The sequence below is a fragment of the Accipiter gentilis genome, unplaced genomic scaffold (assembly GCF_929443795.1).
Source record: "Accipiter gentilis unplaced genomic scaffold, bAccGen1.1, whole genome shotgun sequence".
NCBI classification, from domain to species: Eukaryota; Metazoa; Chordata; class Aves; order Accipitriformes; family Accipitridae; genus Astur; species Astur gentilis.
Genome location: NW_026060823.1, coordinates 582,436 through 605,052, shown reverse-complemented (window position 1 = coordinate 605,052; position 22,617 = coordinate 582,436). Strand labels below are relative to the sequence as shown.

Here is a 22,617-nt window from a genome sequence, read left to right as displayed (position 1 = left end):
GAGATCTATTTATGTGTGATGTTCTGATGAATTATCTAGTTGTTTACAATTGCTAGGACTTCTCTCAGCGGTAAATCACTGGCAATGTGCACGAACACAAGAAACTCTTCACGGGGCACATTCATCCTTTATGCAATTAAATGAAGTTTTTAAATCACAAAAAGATTTGGCTGTTACACAGTCTGTGTAAATTACATGATAGTAACCCAAACCACAAGACCATGTCTCTCCTACTTTGCTCTGTTGCAGAAGAATCTCAGCTTGCAAAACACATCAGTTTTCTGTAACACAGATAACCAGGGTTCACACAGTCAGACTTTTCAGTCAGAAGGCCACAGAAAGAATCATAAAGAGACCAAGTATCTTTTCCTTAAACATCCTGTTTACAGACAGCTATGTTACCTCCAGTGCTATGAAAGTTACTTTCTCTAAAACTATCTTCCATTTAGTTTTCCTTTTTTTTTTTTTTTTTCCCTTTTCTTCCCCTGAAAACAATCTTATAGCTTAATCCTTATAGGATTTTTTTCAAGTTTTGGTTTTTTCTAACGACTATCAACACATGAACACTCTAAATAGTTTCAGGAAGGTCAGTATTTGCTACAGTTGCACTTGATCCAACATCCCACTTTTTTTTCCACCAAGCAAAGGAGTTCAACCAAGTTTCTTTCAAGAGCCATACAGGAGAAAGTACAGATTCTGCTCTGTCTGCTAACAAGCAGGCGAAGGAGCTGCTACCGATTTGAAAACTGTAGAGGCTCTGCTGTGCCCATTTTGAACTGGGGAACAAAAATAGTATTTAGGTCCACTTTTTCTCATTTGCAAAGCAGATCCACTGCCTTGGGAGACTGACCAGAATTACCTGGAACAAACATTATTTTTGCCTAGGATCTGTTTTGTTAGTTGAGAAAACAATCACTATGTCTCTGTGATAATATGACACGATTTCATCACTACATTTCTGTCTCAAGGGGCCCAGTTGTATTTTATTTTCTAGTAACACAGCATCTATCCAATTCCGGTCTCTGACTTAAGAGATGAGCAACATGCAATTTCTTCAATGTCTACTTATCACGTGAGGAAGTCAACAAACCTCTTTTCACAGTTACAAGCACTTTTCAAAGATGTGACAGTTCCCTCAGGTCATCAACTGACCCTGAACAAGTTGCAAAATATAAAAGGATCAATAAATGTGAGAAAGACCTTTGGTATGAGGGAACCCAGACAAACCCGTGCAGCAGCTTTCTTCCGTATTGATTGGAAGAGAATGCTGTTTGGCTGCTGCTTCTACGGATAATCCACAAATTATTTGCTATTCTTCTTAGCCAAAGGGCTAAGGCAGTGCCATCAGCAACTTCATAACATACCCTGAAACAAGAAGCAGATATTACAGCTCCAAGTCTGAGGAAACAGCATCAATGATTAAGACAGCTCTAACATGGAAGGCCTGGTAAGTGGCAGTGGTATAAGGCACTAGCAATTTATCAGGGCTCTCTTTCAAATGCTGGCATTTTCTGTGACTTGGATTTTGCCTATTGTTATGAGATCATTACATCACCTATCACACAAGTGTAGCTTTGTTAACTTTCAAAGAAAAGCTGCTAGACAATATACAACACAAAGTTAGACAAGCGAGGGAAGTACACAGGGATTTCACAGGCAATCTGGAATCGGGCACCCGACTTGAATTCCCGGCTTTGAAAACCTCTCTCCAAATGACTTACCATCCTTTCACTAAGATCCAGCAGCAGTTCTCTCCTGTGCCTCATGCTCTTCTTTAGTCAGCCAAAGCCCACGGAGCTGCACTGTAAGCTTGAAGACGAGGATGCCAGCTGCGTGTCCTATTTCTGTCACCTAGTTTTTACGTACCGTTTCTTGCTAATCAAAAGGCCCAGTGATTCCTCCTCACACATCACACTGGAGTTAGTACGTCCAAGCATTATTTCTGCCGCGCTACATTTGCACGGATTAGCTGCTGAACCCTCCAGATGATGTACTGCTTTTCAAGAAGGGTGTAGTATAACTGGTGAGGGTCTACAGTAAGTCCAAGAGGGTGCTCAACGATGTACAGGAGTCTGACTTGAAAGCATAAATTGAAAAACAGCCGCTTAACCTAGAAAGGGCAATACCGAAGAGAAATAACAATGTTTAAACTCTAAAAGGTAGCTGTAAGGAAGAACTTTTGTGTGCATCCACTGCACACAGTTACACGGAATCATGGGGCTTAAATTACAACCTGAAAAACTTAGGGTATGTGGCAATCTTTGCAACAGTAGTAATAATTACAGGAAATGTTTAAGAATAAATTAGGCAAGCATTTGTCAAGAATGGTACAGAAAGTTGATCATTCACCTCTAGAACGAGAGCAACACTAGACTATCTTTAAAAGTTCTTCTTTCCCCACTGCTGTCCCAAGGCCAGGCACCGGCCCGGCCCGGCCAAGGCCAGGCCCCTGCCCGCCGGCTCGGCCCCTGCCCGCCGGCCCAGCCCGGCCAAGGCCAGGCCCCTGCCCGCCGGCTCGGCCCGGCCCAGCCAAGACCAGGCCCCTGCCCGCCGGCTCGGCCCGGCCCGGCCAAGGCCAGGCCCCTGCCCGCCGGCTCGGCCCCTGCCCGCCGGCTCGGCCCGGCCCGGCCAAGGCCAGGCCCCTGCCCGCCGGCTCGGCCCGGCCCGGCCCGGACAAGGCCAGGCCCCTGCCCGCCGGCTCGGCCCGGCCCGGCCCGGACAAGGCCATGCCCCTGCCCGCCGGCTCGGCCCGGCCCGGCCAAGGCCAGGCCCCTGCCCGGCCAAGGCCAGGCCCCTGCCCGCCGGCTCGGCATGCCCCGGCCCGGCCCGGCCAAGGCCAGGCCCCTGCCCGCGGGCTCGGCACGCCCCGGCCCGGCCCGGCCAAGGCCAGGCCCCTGCCCGCCGGCTCGGCACGCCCCGGCCCGGCCCGGCCAAGGCCAGACCCCTACCCGCCGGCTCGGCACGCCCCGGCCCGGCCTGGCCAAGCCCAGGCCCCTGCCCGCCGGCTCGGCCCGGCCCGGCCAAAGCCAGGCCCCTGCCCACCGGCTCGGCCCGGCCCGGCCCAGGCCAGGCCCCTGCCCGCCGGCTCGGCCCGGCCCGGGCCAGGCCCCTGCCCGCCGGCTCGGCCCGGCCCGGGCCGGCCCAGGCCAGGCCCCTGCCCGCCGGCTCGGCCCGGCCAGGAAAGGCCAGGCACCTGCCCGCCGGCTCGGCCCGGCCCGGCCAAGGCCAGGCACCTGCCCGCCGGCTCGGCCCGGCCCGGCCAAGGCCAGGCACCTGCCCGCCGGCTCGGCACGCCCCGGCTCGGCCAAGGCCATGCCCCTGCCCGCCGACTCGGCCCGGCCCGGCCAAGGCCAGGCCCCTGCCCGGACAAGGCCAGGCCCCTGCCCGCCGGCTCGGCCCGGCCCGGCCAAGGCCAGGCCCCTGCCCGCCGGCTCGGCACGGCCCGGCCAGGACCAGGCCCCTGCCCGCCAGCTCGGCACGCCCCGGCCAAGGCCAGGCCCCTGCCCGCCGGCTCGGCACGCCCCGGCCCGGCCAAGGCCAGGCCCCTGCCCGCCGGCTCGGCACGCCCCGGCCCGGCCAAGGCCAGGCCCCTGCCCGCCGGCTCGGCCCGGCCCGGGCCAGGCCAGGCCCCTGCCCGCCGGCTCGGCCCGGCCCGGCCAAGGCCAGGCCTCTGCCCGCCGGTTCGGCACGCCCCGGCCCGGTCAAGGCCAGGCCCCTGCCCGCCGGCTCGGCACGCCCCGGCCCAGCCCGGCCCAGGCCAGGCCCCTGCCCGCCGGCTCGGCCCGGCCCGGCCCAGGCCAGGCCCCTGCCCGCCGGCTCGGCCCGGCCCGGCCCGGCCCAGGCCAGGCCCCTGCCCACCGGCTCGGCCCGGACAAGGCCAGGCCCCTGCCCGCCGGCTCGGCCCGACTAGGCCCGGACAAAGCTAGCCCCTGCCCGCCGGCCCGGCCCGGCCAAGGCCAGGCCCCTGCCCGCCGGCTCGGCCCGGCTCGGCCCGGCCCGGCCCCTGCCCGCCGGCTCGGCCCGGCTCGGCCCGGCCCGGCCAAGACCAGGCCCCTGCCCGCCGGCTCGGCCCGGCTCGGTCCGGCCCGGACAAGGCCAGGCCCCTGCCCGCCGTCTCGGCCCAGCCCGGCCCAGGCCAGGCCCCTGCCCGCCGGTTCGGCCTGGCCCCTGCCCGGCCAAGGCCAGGCCCCTGCCCGCCGGCTCGGCCCGGCCAAGGCCAGGCCCCTGCCCGCCCGCTCGGCCCGGCCCCTGCCCGGCCAAGGCCAGGCCCCTGCCCGCCGGCTCGGCCCGGCCCCGGCCCGGCCAAGGCCAGGCCCCTGCCCGCCGGCTCGGCCCGGCCCCGGCCCGGCCAAGGCCAGGCCCCTGCCCGCCGGCTCGGCCCGGCCCCGGCCCGGCCAAGGCCAGGCCCCTGCCCGCCGGCTCAGCCCGGCCCGGCCAAGGCCAGGCCAAGGCCAGGCCCCTGCCCGCCGGCTCGGCCCGGAGAAGGCCAGGCCCCTGCCCGCCGGCTCGGCCCGGCCCGGCCCGGACAAGGCCAGGCCCCTGCCCGCCGGCTCGGCACCCCCCGGCCCGGCCAAAGCCAGGCCCCTGCCCGCCGGCTCGGCCCAGCCAAGGGCAGGCCCCTGCCCGCCGGCTCGGCCCAGCCCGGCCCGGCCAAGGCCAGGCCCCTGCCCGCCGGCTCGGCCCGGCCCGGAAAGGCCAGGCACCTGCGCGCCGGCTCGGCCCGGCCCGGCCAAGGCCAGGCACCTGCCCGCCGGCTCGGCCAAGGCCCGGCCTGGCCCAGGCTAGACCCCTGCCCGCCGGCTCGGCCAAGGCCCGGCCTGGCCCAGGCTAGACCCCTGCCCGCCGGCTCGGCCCGGCCCGGCCCAGGCCAGGCCCCTGCCCGCCGGCTCGGCCCAGCCCGGCCCAGGCCAGGCCCCTGCCCGCCGGTTCGGCCCGGCCCCTGCCCGGCCAAGGCCAGGCCCCTGCCCACCGGCTCGGCCCGGCCAAGGCCAGGCCCCTGCCCGCCCGCTCGGCCCGGCCCCTGCCCGGCCAAGGCCAGGCCCCTGCCCGCCGGTTCGGCCCGGCCCCGGCCCGGCCAAGACCAGGCCCCTGCCCGCCAGCTCGGCCCGGCCATGGCCCGGCCAAGGCCAGGCCCGTGCCCGCCGGCTCGGCCCGGCCCCGGCCCGGCCAAGGCCAGGCCCCTGCCCGCCGGCTCAGCCCGGCCCGGCCAAGGCCAGGCCAAGGCCAGGCCCCTGCCCGCCGGCTCAGCCCGGAGAAGGCCAGGCCCCTACCCGCCGGCTCGGCCCGGCCCGGCCCGGACAAGGCCAGGCCCCTGCCCGCCGGCTCGGCACCCCCCGGCCCGGCCAAAGCCAGGCCCCTGCCCGCCGGCTCGGCCCAGCCAAGGCCAGGCCCCTGCCCGCCGGCTCGGCCCAGCCCGGCCCGGCCAAGGCCAGGCCCCTGCCCGCCGGCTCGGCCAGGCCCGGAAAGGCCAGGCACCTGCGCGCCGGCTCGGCCCGGCCCGGCCAAGGCCAGGCACCTGCCCGCCGGCTCGGCCAAGGCCCGGCCTGGCCCAGGCCAGGCCCCTGCCGGCCGGCTCGGCCCGGCCCGGCCAAGGCCAGGCCCCTGCCGGCCGGCTCGGCCCGGCCCGGCCAAAGCCAGGCCCGTGCCTGGCCAAGGCCAGGCCCCTGCCCGCCGGCTCGGCCCGGCCCAGCCAAGGCCGGGCCCCTGCCCGCCAGCTCGGCACGCCCCGGCCCGGCAAAGGCCGGGCCCCTGCCCGCCGGTTCGGCACGCCCCGACTCGGCCAAGGCCGGGCCCCTGCCCGCCGGCTCGGCACGCCCCGGCCCGGCCAAGGCCAGGCCCCTGCCCGCCGGGTCGGCACGCCCCGGCCCGGCCAAGGCCAGGCCCCTGCCCACCGGCTCGGCCCTGCCCGGCCAAGGCCAGGCCCCTGCCCGGCCAAGGCCAGGCCCCTGCCCGCCGGCTCGGCCCGGCCCGGCCAAGGCTAGGCCCCTGCCCGCCGGCTCGGCACGGCCCGGCCAGGGCCAGGACCCTGCCCGCCAGCTCGGAACGCCCCGGCCAAGACCAGGCCCCTGCCCGCCGGCTCGGCACGCCCCGGCCCGGCCAAGGCCAGGCCCCTGCCCGCCGACTCGGCCCGGCCCGGCCAAGGCCAGGCCCCTGCCCGCCGGCTCAGCCCGGCCCGGCCACAGCCAGGCCAAGGCCAGGCCCCTGCCCGCCGGCCCTGCCCGGCCAAGGCCAGGCCCCTGCCCGCCGGCTCGGCACCCCCCGCCCCGGCCCGGCCAAGGCCAGGCCCCTGCCCGCCGGCTCGGCACGCCCCGGCCCGGCCAAAGCCAGGCCCCTGCCCGCCGGCTCGGCACGCCCCGGCCCGGCCCGGCCAAGGCCAGGCCCCTGCCCGCCGGCTCGGCCTGGCCCGGCCCAGCCCAGGCCCCTGCCCGGCCCGGGCCGGGCCCCTGCCCGCCGGCTCGGCCCGGCCCGGCCCAGGCCAGGCCCCTGCCCGCCGGTTCGGCCCGGCCCCTGCCCGGCCAAGGCCAGGCCCCTGCCCGCCGGCTCGGCCCGGCCAAGGCCAGGCCCCTGCCCGCCGGCTCGGCCCGGCCAAGGCCAGGCCCCTGCCCGCCCGCTCGGCCTGGCCCCTGCCCGGCCAAGGCCAGGCCCCTGCCCGCCGGTTCAGCCCGGCCCCGGCCCGGCCAAGACCAGGCCCCTGCCCGCCGGCTCGGCCCGGCCCCAGCCCGGCCAAGGCTAGACCCCTGCCCGCCGGCTCGGCCCGGCCAAAGCCAGGCCCCTGCCCGCCGGCTCGGCCCGGCCCAGGCCAGGCCCCTGCCTGGCCAAGGCCAGGCCACTGCCCGCCGTCTCGGCCCGGCCCAGCCAAGGCCGGACCCCTGCCCGCCGGCTCGGCACGCCCCGGCCCGGCCAAGGCCGGGCCCCTGCCCGCCGGTTCAGCACGCCCCGGCCCGGCCAAGGCCGGGCCCCTGCCCGGCGGCTCGGCACGCCCCGGCCCGGCCAAGGCCAGGCCCCTGCCTGCCGGCTCAGCACGCCCCGGCCCGGCCAAGGCCATGCCCCTGCCCGCCGGCTCGGCCCGGCCCGGCCAAGGCCAGGCCCCTGCCCGGACAAGGCCAGGCCCCTGACCGCCGGCTCGGCACGGCCCGGCCAGGGCCAGGCCCCTGCCCGCCAGCTCGGCACGCCCCGGCCAAGGCCAGGCCCCTGCCCGCCGGCTCGGCACGCCCCGGCCCGGCCATGGCCAGGCCCCTGCCCGCCGGCTCGGCACGGCCCGGCCAAGGCCAGGCCCCTGCCCGCCGGCTCGGCCCAGCCCGGCCAAGGCCAGGCCCCTGCCCGCCGGCTCGGCACGCCCCGGCCCGGCCCCTGCCCGCCGGCTCGGCACGCCCCGGCCCGGCCCAGGCCAGGCCCCTGCCCGCCGGCTCGTCCCGGCCCCTGCCCGGCCAAGGCCAGGCCCCTGGCCGCCGGCTCGGCCCGGCACCTGCCCGGCCCAGGCCAGGCCCCTGCCTGCCGGCTCGGCCCGGCCCGGACAAGGCCAGGCCCCTGCCCGGACAAGGCCAGGCCCCTGCCCACCGGCTCGGCCTGGCCCGGCCAAGGCCAGGCCCCTGCCCGCCGGCTCGGCACGCCCCGGCCCGGCCAAAGCCAGGCCCCTGCCCGCCGGCTCGGCCCAGCCAAGGCCAGGCCGCTGCCCGCCGGCTCGGCCCGGCCAAGGCCAGGCCCCTGCCCGCCCGCTCGGCCCGGCCCCTGCCCGGCCAAGGCCAGGCCCCTGCCCGCCGGTTCAGCCCGGCCCCGGCCCGGCCAAGACCAGGCCCCTGCCCGCCGGCTCGGCCCGGCCCCGGCCCGGCCAAGGCTAGACCCCTGCCCGCCGGCTCGGCCCGGCCAAAGACAGGCCCCTGCCCGCCGGCTCGGCCCGGCCCAGGCCAGGCCCCTGCCTGGCCAAGGCCAGGCCCCTGCCGGCCGGCTCGGCCCGGCTCGGCCCAGGCCAGGCCCCTGCCTGGCCAAGGCCAGGCCCCTGCCCGCCGGCTCGGCCCGGCCCAGCCAAGGCCGGGCCCCTGCCCGCCAGCTCGGCACGCCCCGGCCCGGCAAAGGCCGGGCCCCTGCCCGCCGGTTCGGCACGCCCCGACTCGGCCAAGGCCGGGCCCCTGCCCGCCGGCTCGGCACGCCCCGGCCCGGCCAAGGCCAGGCCCCTGCCCGCCGGCTCGGCCCTGCCCGGCTAAGGCCAGGCCCCTGCCCGGACAAGGCCAGGCCCCTGCCCGCCGGCTCGGCCCGGCCCGGCCAAGGCTAGGCCCCTGCCCGCCGGCTCGGCACGGCCAGACCAGGGCCAGGACCCTGCCCGCCAGCTCGGCACGCCCCGGCCAAGGCCAGGCCCCTGCCCGCCGGCTCGGCACGCCCCGGCCCGGCCAAGGCCAGGCCCCTGCCCGCCGACTCGGCCCGGCCCGGCCAAGGCCAGGCCCCTGCCCGCCGGCTCAGCCCGGCCCGGCCACAGCCAGGCCAAGGCCAGGCCCCTGCCCGCCGGCCCTGCCCGGCCAAGGCCAGGCCCCTGCCCGCCGGCTCGGCACGCCCCGGCCCGGCCAAGGCCAGGCCCCTGCCCGCCGGCTCGGCCCGGCCCGGCCAAGGCCAGGCCCCTGCCCGCCGGCTCGGCCCAGCCCGGCCAAGGCCAGGACCCTGCCCGCCGGCTCGGCACGCCCCGGCCCGGCCCCTGCCCGCCGGCTCGGCACGCCCCGGCCCGGCCCAGGCCAGGCCCCTGCCCGCCGGCTCGTCCCGGCCCCTGCCCGGCCAAGGCCAGGCCCCTGGCCGCCGGCTCGGCCCGGCACCTGCCCGGCCAAGGCCAGGCCCCTGGCCGCCGGCCCGGCCCGGCACCTGCCCGGCCAAGGCCAGGCCCCTGCCCGCCGGCCCGGCCCGGCCCCTGCCCGCCGGCTCAGCCCGGCCCGGCCAAGGCCAGGCCCCTGCCCGCCGGCTCGGCCCGGCCCGGCCCAGGCCAGGCCCCTGCCCGCCGGCTCGGCCCGGCCCGGCCCAGGCCAGGTCCCTGCCCGGCCCAGGCCAGGCCCCTGCCCGCCGGCTGGGCCCGGCCCGGCCCAGGCCAGGCCCCTGCCTGCCGGCTCGGCCCGGCCCGGACAAGGCCAGGCCCCTGCCCGCCGGCTCGGCACGCCCCGGCCCGGCCAAAGCCAGGCCCCTGCCCGCCGGCTCGGCCCAGCCAAGGCCGGGCCCCTGCCCGCCGGCTCGGCCCAGCCCGGCCCGGAAAGGCCAGGCACATGCCCGCCGGCTCGGCCCGGCCCGGCCAAGGCCAGGCACCTGCCCGCCGGCTCGGCCAAGGCCCGGCCTGGCCAAGGCTAGACCCCTGCCCGACGGCTCGGCCCGGCCCGGCCAAGGCTGGGCCCCTGCCGGCCGGCTCGGCCCAGCCCGGCCCAGGCCAGGCCCCTACCCGCCGGTTCGGCCCGGCCCCTGCCCGGCCAAGGCCAGGCCCCTGCCCGCCGGCTCAGCCCGGCCAAGGCCAGGCCCCTGCCCGCCCGCTCGGCCCGGCCCCTGCCCGGCCAAGGCCAGGCCCCTGCCCGCCGGTTCGGCCCGGCCCCGGCCCGGCCAAGACCAGGCCCCTGCCCGCCGGCTCGGCCCGGCCCAGGCCAGGCCTCTGCTCGGCCAAGGCCAGGCCCGTGCCCGCCGGCTCGGCCCGGCCCCGGCCCGGACCAGGCCAGGCCCCTGCCCGCCGGCTCGGCCCGGAGAAGGCCAGGCCCCTGCCCGCCGGCTCGGCCCGGAGAAGGCCAGGCCAAGGCCATGCCCCTGCCCGCCGGCTCGGCCCGGCCCAGGCCAGGCCCCTGGCCGCCGGCTCGGCCCAGCCAAGGCCAGGCCCCTGCCCGCCGGCTCGGCCCAGCCCGGCCCGGCCAAGGCCAGGCCCCTGCCCGCCGGCTCGGCCAGCCCCGGAAAGGCCAGGCACCTGCGCGCCGACTCGGCCCGGCCCGGCCAAGGCCAGGCACCTGCCCGCCGGCTCGGCCAAGGCCCGGCCTGGCCCAGGCTAGACCCCTGCCCGCCGGCTCGGCCCGGCCAGGGGTCTAGCCAGGCCCCTGCCGGCCGGCTCGGCCCGGCCCGGCCCAGGCCAGGCCCCTGCCTGGCCAAGGCCAGGCCCCTGCCCGCCGGCTCGGCCCGGCCCAGCCAAGGCCGGGCCCCTGCCCGCCAGCTCGGCACGCCCCGGCCCGGCAAAGGCCGGGCCCCTGCCCGCCGGTTCGGCACGCCCCGACTCGGCCAAGGCCGGGCCCCTGCCCGCCGGCTGGGCACGCCCCGGCCCGGCCAAGGCCAGGCCCCTGCCCGCCGGCTCGGCCCTGCCCGGCCAAGGCCAGGCCCCTGCCCGCCGGCTCGGCCCTGCCCGGCCAAGGCCAGGCCCCTGCCCGGACAAGGCCAGGCCCCTGCCCGCCGGCTCGTCCCGGCCCGGCCAAGGCTAGGCCCCTGCCCGCCAGCTCGGCACGGCCCGGCCAGGGCCAGGACCCTGCCCGCCAGCTCGGCACGCCCCGGCCAAGGCCAGGCCCCTGCCCGCCGGCCCGGCACGCCCCGGCCCGGCCAAGGCCAGGCCCCTGCCCGCCGGCTCGGCCCGGCCCGGCCAAGGCCAGGCCCCTGCCCGCCGGCTCAGCCCGGCCCGGCCACAGCCAGGCCAAGGCCAGGCCCCTGCCCGCCGGCCCTGCCCGGCCAAGGCCAGGCCCCTGCCCGCCGGCTCGGCACCCCCCGGCCCGGCCCGGCCAAGGCCAGGCCCCTGCCCGCCGGCCCGGCCCGGACAAGGCCAGGCCCCTGCCCGCCGGCTCGGCACGCCCCGGCCCGGCCAAAGCCAGGCCCCTGCCCGCCGGCTCGGCACGCCCCGGCCCGGCCCGGCCAAGGCCAGGCCCCTGCCCACCGGCTCGGCCCTGCCCGGCCCGGGCCGGGCCCCTGCCCGCCGGCTCGGCCCGGCCCAGCCCAGGCCAGGCCCCTGCCCGCCGGTTCGGGCCGGCCCCTGCCCGGCCAAGGCCAGGCCCCTGCCCGCCGGCTCGGCCCGGCCAAGGCCAGGCCCCTGCCCGCCCGCTCGGCCCGGCCCCTGCCCGGCCAAGGCCAGGCCCCTGCCCGCCGGTTCAGCCCGGCCCCGGCCCGGCCAAGACCAGGCCCCTGCCCGCCGGCTCGGCCCGGCCCCAGCCCGGCCAAGGCTAGACCCCTGCCCGCCGGCTCGGCCCGGCCCAGCCAAGGCCGGGCCCCTGCCCGCCGGCTCGGCACGCCCCGGCCCGACCAAGGCCGGGCCCCTGCCCGCCGGTTCGGCACGCCCCGGCCCGGCCAAGGCCGGGCCCCTGCCCGCCGGCTCGGCACGCCCCGGCCCGGCCAAGGCCGGGCCCCTGCCCGCCGGCTCAGCACGCCCCGGCCCGGCCAAGGCCATGCCCCTGCCCGCCGGCTCGGCCCGGCCCGGCCAAGGCCAGGCCCCTGCCCGGACAAGGCCAGGCCCCTGCCCGCCGGCTCGGCACGCCCCGGCCAAGGCCAGGCCCCTGCCCGCCGGCTCGGCACGCCCCGGCCCGGCCAAGGCCAGGCCCCTGCCCGCCGGCTCGGCACGCCCCGGCCCGGCCAAGGCCAGGCCCCTGCCCGCCGGCTCGGCACGCCCCGGCCCGGCCAAGGCCAGGCCCCTGCCCGCCGGCTCGGCCCAGCCCGGCCAAGGCCAGGCCCCTGCCCGCCGGCTCGGCACGCCCCGGCCCGGCCCCTGCCCGCCGGCTCGGCACGCCCCGGCCCGGCCCAGCCCGGCCAAGGCCAGGCCCCTACCCGCCGACTCGGCACGCCCCGGCCCGGCCAAGGCCAGGCCCCTGCCCGCCGGCTCGGCACGCCCCGGCCCGGCCCGGCCAAGTCCAGGCCTCTGCCCGCCGGTTCGGCACGCCCCGGCCCGGCCCGGACAAGGCCAGGCCCCTGCCCGCCGGGCCGGCCCGGCCCGGCCCAGGCCAGGCCCCTGCCCGCCCCGGCCCGGCCCGGCCAAGGCCAGGCCCCTGCCCGCCCCGGCCCGGCCCGGCCCAGGCCAGGCCCCTGCCCGCCGGCCCCCCTCACCCCATCCAGCCGCTCGCCCTCCCTCGCTTCCCGCCGCCTCCGCACACAGCCGCAGCCCCGCGCTGCCCGAGGAAACCCTCACCTGACAGCAGCCGCCACCTCCGCACAGCCCCGCACCCCCGGGGTGAGCTGAGCTGATGGGCTGAGCTCCAATCTCCCCAGAAACCTCTGCCCTGACACCAGAGTCTCTGAAAACAGTTTCTGACCTCTTTTGGCACGTCACAGGATAGTAACCCAAACCACAAGACCATGTCTCTCCTACTTTGCTCTGTTGCAGAAGAATCTCAGCTTGCAAAGCACATCAGTTTTCTGTAACACAGATATCCAGGGTTCACACAGTCAGACTTTTCAGTCAGAAGGCCACAGAAAGAATCATGAAGAGACCGAGTATCTTTTCCTTAAACATCCTGTTTACAGACAGCTATGGTACCTCCAAGTGCTATGAAAGTTACTTTCTCTAAAACTATCTTCCATTTAGTTTTCCTTTTTTTTTTTTTTCCTTTTCTTCCCCTGAAAACAATCTTATAGCTTAATCCTTATAGGATTTTTTTCAAGTTTTGTTTTTTTCTAACAAGTATCAACACATGAACACTCTAAATAGTTTCAGGAAGGTCAGTATTTGCTACAGTTGCACTTGATCCAACATCCCACCTTTTTTTTCCAACAAGCAAATGAGTTCAACCAATTTTCATTCAAGAGCCATACAGGAAAAAGTACAGATTCTGCTCTGTCTGCTAACAAGCAGGCGAAGGAGCTGCTACTAATTTGAATACTATACAGGCTCTGCTGTGCCCATTTTGAACTGGGGAAGAAAAATAGCCCTTCCTGTTTCAACATTTAGGTCCACTTTTTCTCATTTGCAAAGCAGATCCGCTGCCTTGGGAGACTGACCAGAATTACTTGGAACAAACAGTCTTTTTGCCTAGGATCTGTTTGTTAGTTGAGAAAACAGTCACTACGTCCCTGTGATAATATGACACGATTTCATCACTACATTTCTGTCTCAAGGGGCCCAGCTGTATTTTATTTTCTAGTAACACAGCATCTATCCAATTCCGGTCTCTGACTTAAGAGATGAGCAACATGCAATTTCTTCAATGTCTACTTATCACGTGAGGAAGTCAACAAACCTCTTTTCACAGTTACAAGCACTTTTCAAAGATGTGACAGTTCCCTCCGGTCATCAACTGACCCTGAACAAGTTGCAAAATATAAAAGGATCAATAAATGTGAGAAAGACCTTTGGTATGAGGGAACCCAGACAAACCCGTGCAGCAGCTTTCTTCTGTATTGATTGGAAGAGAATGCTGTTTGGCTGCTGCTTCTACGGATAATCCACAAATTATTTGCTATTCTTCTTAGCCAAAGGGCTAAGGCAGTGCCATCAGCAACTTCATAACATACCCTGAAACAAGAAGCAGATATTACAGCTCCAAGTCTGAGGAAACAGCATCAATGATTAAGACAGCTCTAACATGGAAGGCCTGGTAAGTGGCAGTGGTATAAGGCACTAGCAATTTATCAGGGCTCTCTTTCAAATGCTGGCATTTTCTGTGACTTGGATTTTGCCTATTATTATGAGATCATTACATCACCTATCACACAAGTGTAGCTTTGTTAACTTTGAAAGAAAAGCTGCTAGACAATATACAACACAAAGTTAGACAAGCGAGGGAAGTACACAGGGATTTCACAGGCAATCTGGAATCGGGCACCTGACTTGAATTCCTGGCTTTGAAAACCTCTCTCCAAATGACTTACCATCCTTTCACTAAGATCCAGCAGCAGTTCTCTCCTGTGCCTCATGCTCTTCTGTAGTCAGCCAAAGCCCACGGAGCTGCACTGCAAGCTTGAAGACCAGGATGCCAGCTGCGTGTCCTATTTCTGTCACCTAGTTTTTACGTACCGTTTCTTGCTAATCAAAAGGCCCAGTGATTCCTCCTCACACATCACACTTGAGTTAGTACGTCCAAGCATTATTTCTGCCGCGCTACATTTGCACGGATTAGCTGCTGAACCCTCCAGATGATGTACTGCTTTTCAAGAAGGGTGTAGTATAACTGGTGAGGGTCTACAGTAAGTCCAAGAGGGTGCTCAACGATGTACAGGAGTCTGACTTCAAAGTATAAATTGAAAAACAGCCGCTTAACCTGGAAAGGGCAATACTGAAGAGAAATAACAATGTTTAAACTCTAAAAGGTAGCTATAAGGAAGAACTTTTCTGTGCATCCACTGCACACAGTTACACGGAATCATGGGGCTTAAATTACAACCTGAAAAACTTAGGGTATGTGGCAATCTTTGCAACAGTAGTAATAATTACAGGAAATGTTTAAGAATAAATTAGGCAAGCGTTTGTCAAGAATGGTACAGAAAGTTGATCATTCACCTCTAGAATGAGAGCAACACTAGACTATCTTCAAAGGTTCTTCTTTCCCCACTGCTGTCCCTCTCCGTATTTCTACCCTCAAACACAAGCATCATCCCCAGCTCTGCACTTACAATTATATCTGCATATGCACATGTCTAGAGATGCACATTTATTTCTTCGTTACACACAGCTGAAGGAGAGTACTCATAGGTAAGCCAATTTACATAAACAGCTTCTGAAAGTTAAACACCTCGGCTTCTTGCAAAACGTCAGCCCAACAGAACACCGTCAGCCCAACAGAACACCGGGAGCGGTATGTAAATCCTTATGCCAAAACTGCGTTCTCTTAAATCTTATGAAAACCATTTCTAACATAAAGCCTGACCTGACTGGTCTATTTTCTGACACTCCCCTTCTCTGTCATCAGGTACTTATTAGATAGTAAAACAACTGACGGGGTAAACACCATAACTAGCACAATAGCTGACTTCCGTAGCAGTTGCATATCAGGTCTGAAGAAATGTGAGTTTAGTAGGTGTATAGGTAGATACACATTCAGAAATGCACAAGAACTGAAAGGAGTAATCTGTAACTGGTAGACTAAGAACACTGCAATAGCATGCAATGTAAATCAACATGCACCTATAGGGAAGGGAAGTACAGAAACATTCTTCTGGATTAAAAAAAAAAAACAAAAACGCAGCAATGGTAGGAAAAGGTACTTGGAACGTGCCACTTTCAGTCCACTGAAACAATGTCTGCAACAGCAGTAAGAACACTGGCAAACTACCTTCTCTGTTCCACAGGGCCTTGAGACCCATACGCATTGTCTGTTGCCAGTTGCTGTTAGGAAACAAAGGCACTGCAATCAGTAGAAGCGTGTAGAACACCGAAAATGAAACTTTTGAGTATGTCACATGCAAGATCCTCATTCTCCGTACAGTCTACAAGGTTACACAATTGTAAAATACTTTGTAAGAATGAGAATCCTGACGTTTGCCTTGGATTAAAAAAGTTTTTAAATTCCGTTTTGAGGTTTTTTTCCCCAAGGGTTTTAGAAATAAAAGCATCCTGGTAAAGTGATTTTCACACACTGCACAGACACAAGCAGTGTTTCTCCCACTGCGAGAGGAGTATCAAAATACTCTTATCTAACATGTTAGACAAGAGTGACCGAGGTCACAGGAGAATCTGTACTTTCCCACTGATTACAAGGAACGGGCCAGCTGCTTTGTGCCTCCTATGCAGCTGGAGCATGCAGTTGCCTGGTAACTTGTTCCGAGCTATTGCATCTTAATCACATATACACGTAGGAATACCAAGCTGACCGCTTAGGTTTATCAGCCAAAACAGTTTACAGCAACACAATAGTTTAGAGCAATTCAGGAAGTTTAACACTGAATTTAGGTATGTGCTTATATGGTTTGATGAACAGAGCTTCTATAAATGAAAGGGAAACAACAGAAGTTATTTATATGTGATTTCAGAAAATACAAAAAGTATAGTCTACAAACCAAGTATCAAGTACTAGCAATATTTACCTGTTCAAAGGGCATCATGTAATGTCTCAGACTCAACAAGCATAAACTGAAAGACTGTTATGATTTGAAAATTTTAAAAAAGTTCCAATAGTGTGCCCAAAACGGAGGTGTTTCAGTGTTCAGGCTAGACTCCTTGTCTCCAGTAAATACACATCTTAATTCTAACCCAGGATTAAAAACCGATTTATAAATGTCCTCTTGTAAAAATGAAACCGTTCCAATCACCCTGTTCATTCCTATTTAAGATATTAAATAGGGCAAATCAGAAGTAACTTGAACCAATCCCTCCCACCCAGCTATAAACCAGGACCATACACAGCCCTTGCAGACTACACAAGATCCTGTCTCATTACAGCCACATCATTAGCATAAGCTGTGCAAACCCATGCAAATCAACAGGTTTTCCAGGCATAAAAGCAGACTCCAACAGCAGTTAAGCCACTTCTTACAACTGACAATGTCATACTTCCATCCCTGATCATAGCACAAGAACAAAAGAGAATGGGTCTTAATTGTCCTTCATGAATTTGAGGGGCTGCAAGAAACCAGTGAAGTTACAAGCCTGGATTCTGTAATGTCGCTATCAGCATAATTTCCAGATCAAAGATCCGGCCTCCTGTTACGATCATCAAACATAATTTTGAGTTCAGGGGACAGGTCATCACAACACTATGTTAGGTAGAGTATAAAACCTTATCATCAGATTCTCAGCTAGTTTAAGTCAATGTATTCTGTGTGTTCCGCTGAAGTCAATGAAACTAAACACACTATCACAGGAAAGAGATATTTCAGCATGCCTCAGACCTGGCAAACTATCTTGAAAAATGCCCATAACTTTTAACACAAATTCTCTGCACTTCCCACGGTCTCTCAACAGCGAGCAGTAGTAAGACCCTAACAGTTACTTGCAACCTATTTCTTGCATAGCATTCATTTTTATTTTAATTTTAAAAGGGGCAACTAATAAATAAGATTTTTGCAGCTACTCACAAAAATCAATAAGCAAAGACATTTGTTCCAAGATTTAAATTACTTGTATAATTTAAAAAACTATCAAAGCTCTGTAAAGTAAAATAGATACATTTACCTACTAATGTAGGAAACTACAGACAAACTTCAGGAAATGACCAAAGGTGCAGAGGATAGGCTAATAGGCTAAGGTAGAAAAACAACAACAACAAAAAAAACCCCAGGAGTTCTACAGAAAAATGAGTGAGCAGCCCACAGCACTGGCAGACAACAGATTTTTTTATACCCACTTCCTCCACCCCTTCTTCCTATTCCCTCCCCCCCCCCTTTTTTTTTTTTTAAGGGAAATAATTATTCTATTGTGAAACATATTGTCAGTGATGCAGTTGAAGCCAAAAGTTTACATGAGTTCAGGAGAGAATTAACCGAATTCTAAGACATGTGCCAACACAACTGCTATAGAAAGCATCTGCATCACGGTGAAATGCAAACAGCTACTCTGATAACAACACATTATTATTCACTAAATTTGCCTTTGCCTTTTACCCTGTTGTATAGTTACTAATGTTGAAAAGAGTCACTGCTGTGCAAGAAACTAAAACTTACAGCGCTTTATGCTCGGAGAGAACTGTGGCCCATCAGCTCGTGGCTGTGAAGCCTTACAACTTAACACGTTGCAGTTGCACACCAACAAGTTCTGAGGTGGACTGCTGACTGTATTCAATAGTCACAGCTTAGGTAGGAGGATATGATAAACCTTACTTATTTGCCTTTAACCGATGCTCCAAATATGTTAAAGTCGTTCTTAAAGCAGGTTACTGGTTCGATTACCCTTCATACAAAATCCTCCTTCAAATGGAGGTTTCTCTTCTCTTCTTTTCAGATTTAAGGCATGAACAGAAACCACACCTGCATCATCACTGAAATCAGTGCCTATTTTTCAATAAACTTTAGCAGCAGCATCAGAATTCGTCCTCAAGTACCGTTCATAAAGCAAATGCTTCATTCTTCAAAACTTTTTTTAGCAAAGGTTAGTAATGCTGTACCACAGACTCTCACGCCCAGTCACACATGTTCTTCCCAAGACTGTTACGCAGCTTAGTATTTTAAAAATCGCCATCCTAACTGCGTACCTGATACTACTGGTTCTCCCCTTTTTAAAGTCTGATGTTAAGGAAAAGCTGCAAGTCCTACAAAACCAGGCAGACTTGCTTGTTCTTGCCAAAGAGAAAAAGGTTAAGCATTATTAAAAAATAAGACTATTGCCTACCTTTAAGTATCCATAAAGCTATCAACATGAACCGTATGGTGGCCTGTTAGCATCGCTATTTGAACACGGGCATGCAAAATGTCCTTCAGTTAAATTCCAAACTCTATGAAGTAATTGGTGGGCAATTCCCCAAGGATAAAACGTCTATCAAAAGCCAACAGTAAGCCAGAAATCTCTTTCCGTTTCATAGGGTAAAAAAAAATAAACACAGTGAATCCTGAAAAAAGAAATCGATATTAGACAGGGAACACCTATATAGTTATAGGGCAAGTAATAAAACATTTAGTGTTTTGATTTTTTTCTTTTTATTTATGTCATCACAATAGTTAGACAAACATGGAAACATTTGCAACAGCAATACTTGGGTCACTTTAAAATCTTGGTAACACTGAAATACAGGGCAGCGAAAGCTAATGATGTGGGGAGGGGACTTTAGGTCTTATTATTTTCAGACACATTCACACACACACACATATATCTATACACACACGCGCACTCCACAACTCCAAAGAGCTATCTTAACTATGTCTGCCAGTAAACGGAAATAGTAGGCAGAAAGGAACCATATCCATACTAAGACAGTTAGCTGTGTCGTAAAACTGAAGATCACTGCAACCAGTGCCATCTTAAAGAAGAAGAAAAAAAAAAAAAACACCAACACCAAAAAACCTGAAAGGAACCATCGCTGTGCATGTCATAAGCATGAAGTTATTTTAACCTGGTGACTACTCTGCTCTATACTTTAAGCATCATGAAGTTTTTATGTGTTTTTAAGGTCTAAGGTTACTATTTTAAATGACCTACTTGTAGTGGCAGCCCAAGTAGCATTCTGGAGAACACCACAGTGCCCACAACTTCTACAGGTCAGTGCAGTCTCATCAAGCACTACATTTCTAGGGGAGGAAAACAAAAAACCACTACTGCTCATTTATTCAATTGAAAAGCTTATTACCTGTACCTTCCAAAGCAACAGGCTACAGGAACACTGAATGCAAAGTAAACCAGACCCATCTGGAATAATCTGACCTCTCAGCTCCAAGTTACACATCTTTCATTTCGTATTTTAAGGGATTAACAGCATTTGGATGCACAGAAACTGTCTTTACAGTGATGTCTGCAGACCTCTGAGTCACAAGTTAAAAAAGTCTTCCTAAATTATAACAGTATTAGCACTTCCTCTGAAAGGAGTGAAAAAAACACAACCAGGGAAGGAGGAAAGTGACACACCACCAAGGTTTTTTTTCCCAGAGATAACAAAATCCTGAGAGAACAAGATGCTTGTGCTATCAGAATAAAAATCCCCAAAGAAACAAAAGAGTTTACCTTTCCCTTGGAAAAGTTACTTTTGAGTCAAGATCTGCTCTTTTTCTCTCCCAACCATGAAATCTCTCTTCAGCTTAAGACTCTCTTCTACTGCAGTAGAAATTTAGTGCACATGCTGGAACCTGGACAGAATCTTATTTAAAAAAACAAACAATACAATAGTACTACAGTGGCTAGAAATCTTTTACATATTCTGATGAAAAGACTCAACTTATTTCTAGGAAATAAAGTGTTTGGGGCCAAAGCCAACGCATGATGTTCATGTAAGGTTAAATTTTTATTAATTTTTTTCTTTTTTTAAATTGATATATTGAAAAAAGCTGGAGAAGGAAGCAGGGACAGAAATGAAAAACCATTCACGGAGTCAGTGGTATAGACTGTCAGCACGCAACCTAAATATTGTAATTGCAGATCACATAGTCAGAACAAGCCAGTCAAAAGTAGCACACTCCCTGGGAGAGGGGCGGGAGTCTCTCTCCCCTTGTCTTTCAAGCCAAGACCCAACTAGCAGAAGGCAGCTTTTCTGTCAGATAAAGCAAGGCAAAAGGATCATGTACAGCAACTTCCTTGCAGCCTCTTGCTCCTGAGCACCCTTCTTCACCTCTTTCTCTCTTTCTTCTGGTGATGGGAAGGCAAAGCATGTTCTGTTCCTGTGAGCCCATACTGCTTGTCCCTATAGTCACAGCAGGCACCTGTGATTCCTCTCCGAAGACATTTACGCATAGAAATCAGTTGAGTGGTGTGCTACGGAAGCATAAGCTGCAGTGGACGTGATTCTGAATCAGTTATTGTTTTGCCCATCATGACAAAATAAAACCGGCAATTTCTTACTTTATAGAAATCCTCCTAAAGTAGTAGTTGCCCCCAATCGCTGTCAAGTTTTTGTATCACAGGAGAACAAATGCAGCCAAAAGAACATCTTCTCTAAAATGACCACTCCGAACTGCACAAGCAGGCAGGCGCAGGCAGCTCCCGATTTAATTAAGCGTATGTACACAGCACCACTTAGTGGTGCAAGCGGAGTCACCGCTGATAGGAATGAGAAGCTTGAACACCAACCTTCCCTCCCCGGCCCCCTGGACACTGCAGTCTGATCTTGACAAATTGACCGCCTGGATAAAGAAAGCTATCTGGCAACTAAAAAGATCCATTGTACTTTTCTGCTCAGTACACCTAAAGATACAGATTCACCCTCTAAATCTCGGCCAATTTCTTGAATACCACCAACACTCAGAACAGGTTTCAAATGGCAACGTGGCAGGACAAAGTAATAAATGCTTATCCTTAAGTCTGCTAACTTTCTAAACCTTTGCCTAGACCTTAAGGAAATGTAAAAACAAACAAACTACTGCAAAGTTCAATACGCAATCCACGCAAAGTTAAGGCTATCAAGTAGGAACCCGATTACGAGTATAAATCATGCAATAGCTACTCTATGACATGCATGTCCTGAACAGATCATCCTCTACAGTGTAAGTCCAAGGTACAAACCCATCAGCACCTCCTTCCCTCTCTGTATCGCTGTGGTTACCTGCTCTGTGCCCAGAGCCAAAAAGAATCCCGACGTTGGAGTTACTGTTCCTTTTATGCCCACCCCCATACTTCTTTCCTGACGGAGAGGTGACGCACCTGATTTGAGGTGGAGTGCAGACAACCTTCTCATCTAGTGCTGGGCAGTTTATTTGTCCCACAAACAAACCCCAGGAAAGAGAATGCACGGTTGGACGGGTGCACTTGAGATTTTGAACACGCGGTAGCACCGTTAACTGCTGAAAGAGCAGGACTCTCTGCCGCTCTGTGTCCATGTCACGACTGCCCTCACGTCCCCAGTCTGCACCCAGCTCCTCCAGGGTGTGCAGAGGGGCTTCCAGCCCTGGCTCAGCAGGCGTCCACATAAGATCCCCCAGCCAAGAGGGGGGTGTATGCTCACCTGCCACATCGATACCGTGGGTACATTAAAAGCCACCCCCCAACTCTTTCCCCAGGAGTGATTGGGGGAGGCTCTTCAGTCATCTGGCTGTAAACCCCCTCCCCCTCAGGGAGACCAACATCCAGGCATGCCTTGCTCTAACTCCCCAAATCCACTGCCCTCCGAGGAATAAAAGGCGTCTGGGCCACTCCCCCGGCTCTAATCTGCAGATATGCCTGGCTTCCCAGAAGTAGGCTGAGAAAGCCAGCATTAAGGCAGTCCTTCCCACGCCCAGATCCACAAAATCCTCAGAGAAAAGAAGAAAAATAGCCACTTCACTGCAGCATGAAGTAAATAAACTTGGGGGACACAGGAGGCCAGTTCTCCCGGGGTCAATGGAAGGGAGGGCTAGATGCAACGTATCTGAGGATTTTCCATGTGCACAGCTGAAACAGCCATGCCTCAAGCAGGGATGCGTCCCATTTATGGCAGTTCCTCGCCACTTCTCATCCCCAAAAGACAAACTCGGGCCTCTGCCTTCTCCGTGTGTAGCTCCCCACTCCCTTCAGCATGGAGCTGCGAGGCTCTGGGTTTGTGGAGAACCACAGGTGGGAAACCGAGGCTACTAATGGTGACCACAGAGAACAGACCAGCTCGGAGGGGGCGAGGAGGGCTGATGCACAATTTCTACGTTTGAATTTGTTGGGAACTTGGTGGGAGTCACAAGCTTGCAAGCCACAACCCACAAGCTTGCAAGGCACAACCCCAGCTATCCAGGACATGGGCTTCCCAAGATCACAAACCTCCGGGGACGGGGACGGCGCCTGCGCCGGCGAGCGAACGCCGGGCTGCCCCAACGCGAAGCACGGCGCATGCGCCCGGGAGGCGCGTCCGCACGGCTGGTCGGGGAGCGGGCGCAGCGGGAAGCCCGCGGAAAACCACGCGAAACCGGCAACGCTCCCGAGTCTGACCTGGTCGGACTCCGGGGGCCGCGAGGACTACGCCGCGCACGAGAGCCACGCTGCTGCCCGGCCGCCGAGTCCGCGAAAAACTACAGCTCCCGGCATGCCCCGGGAGGCAGCCTGCCCTGCTGCCTGACCCCGAGGGGACGCCGCTTCCGTTCCCCCCCACCTCCCCACGCCGGCGCAGCGGCAGTTCCCGCCGAGCCCCCAGCGCCGCTCCGGGTAGCTCCGGCACGGCGCGGCCCCGCTGCCGCTCC

At 60.9% G+C, this 22,617-nt stretch overlaps 1 long non-coding RNA gene across 1 annotated transcript in view; it reads left to right on the top strand.

Annotated features, from left to right (window-relative positions):
- Positions 1-22,617, top strand: part of LOC126036771 (uncharacterized) — a 251,573-nt gene that overhangs the window by 8,349 nt on the left and 220,607 nt on the right. The window lies entirely within an intron of this gene.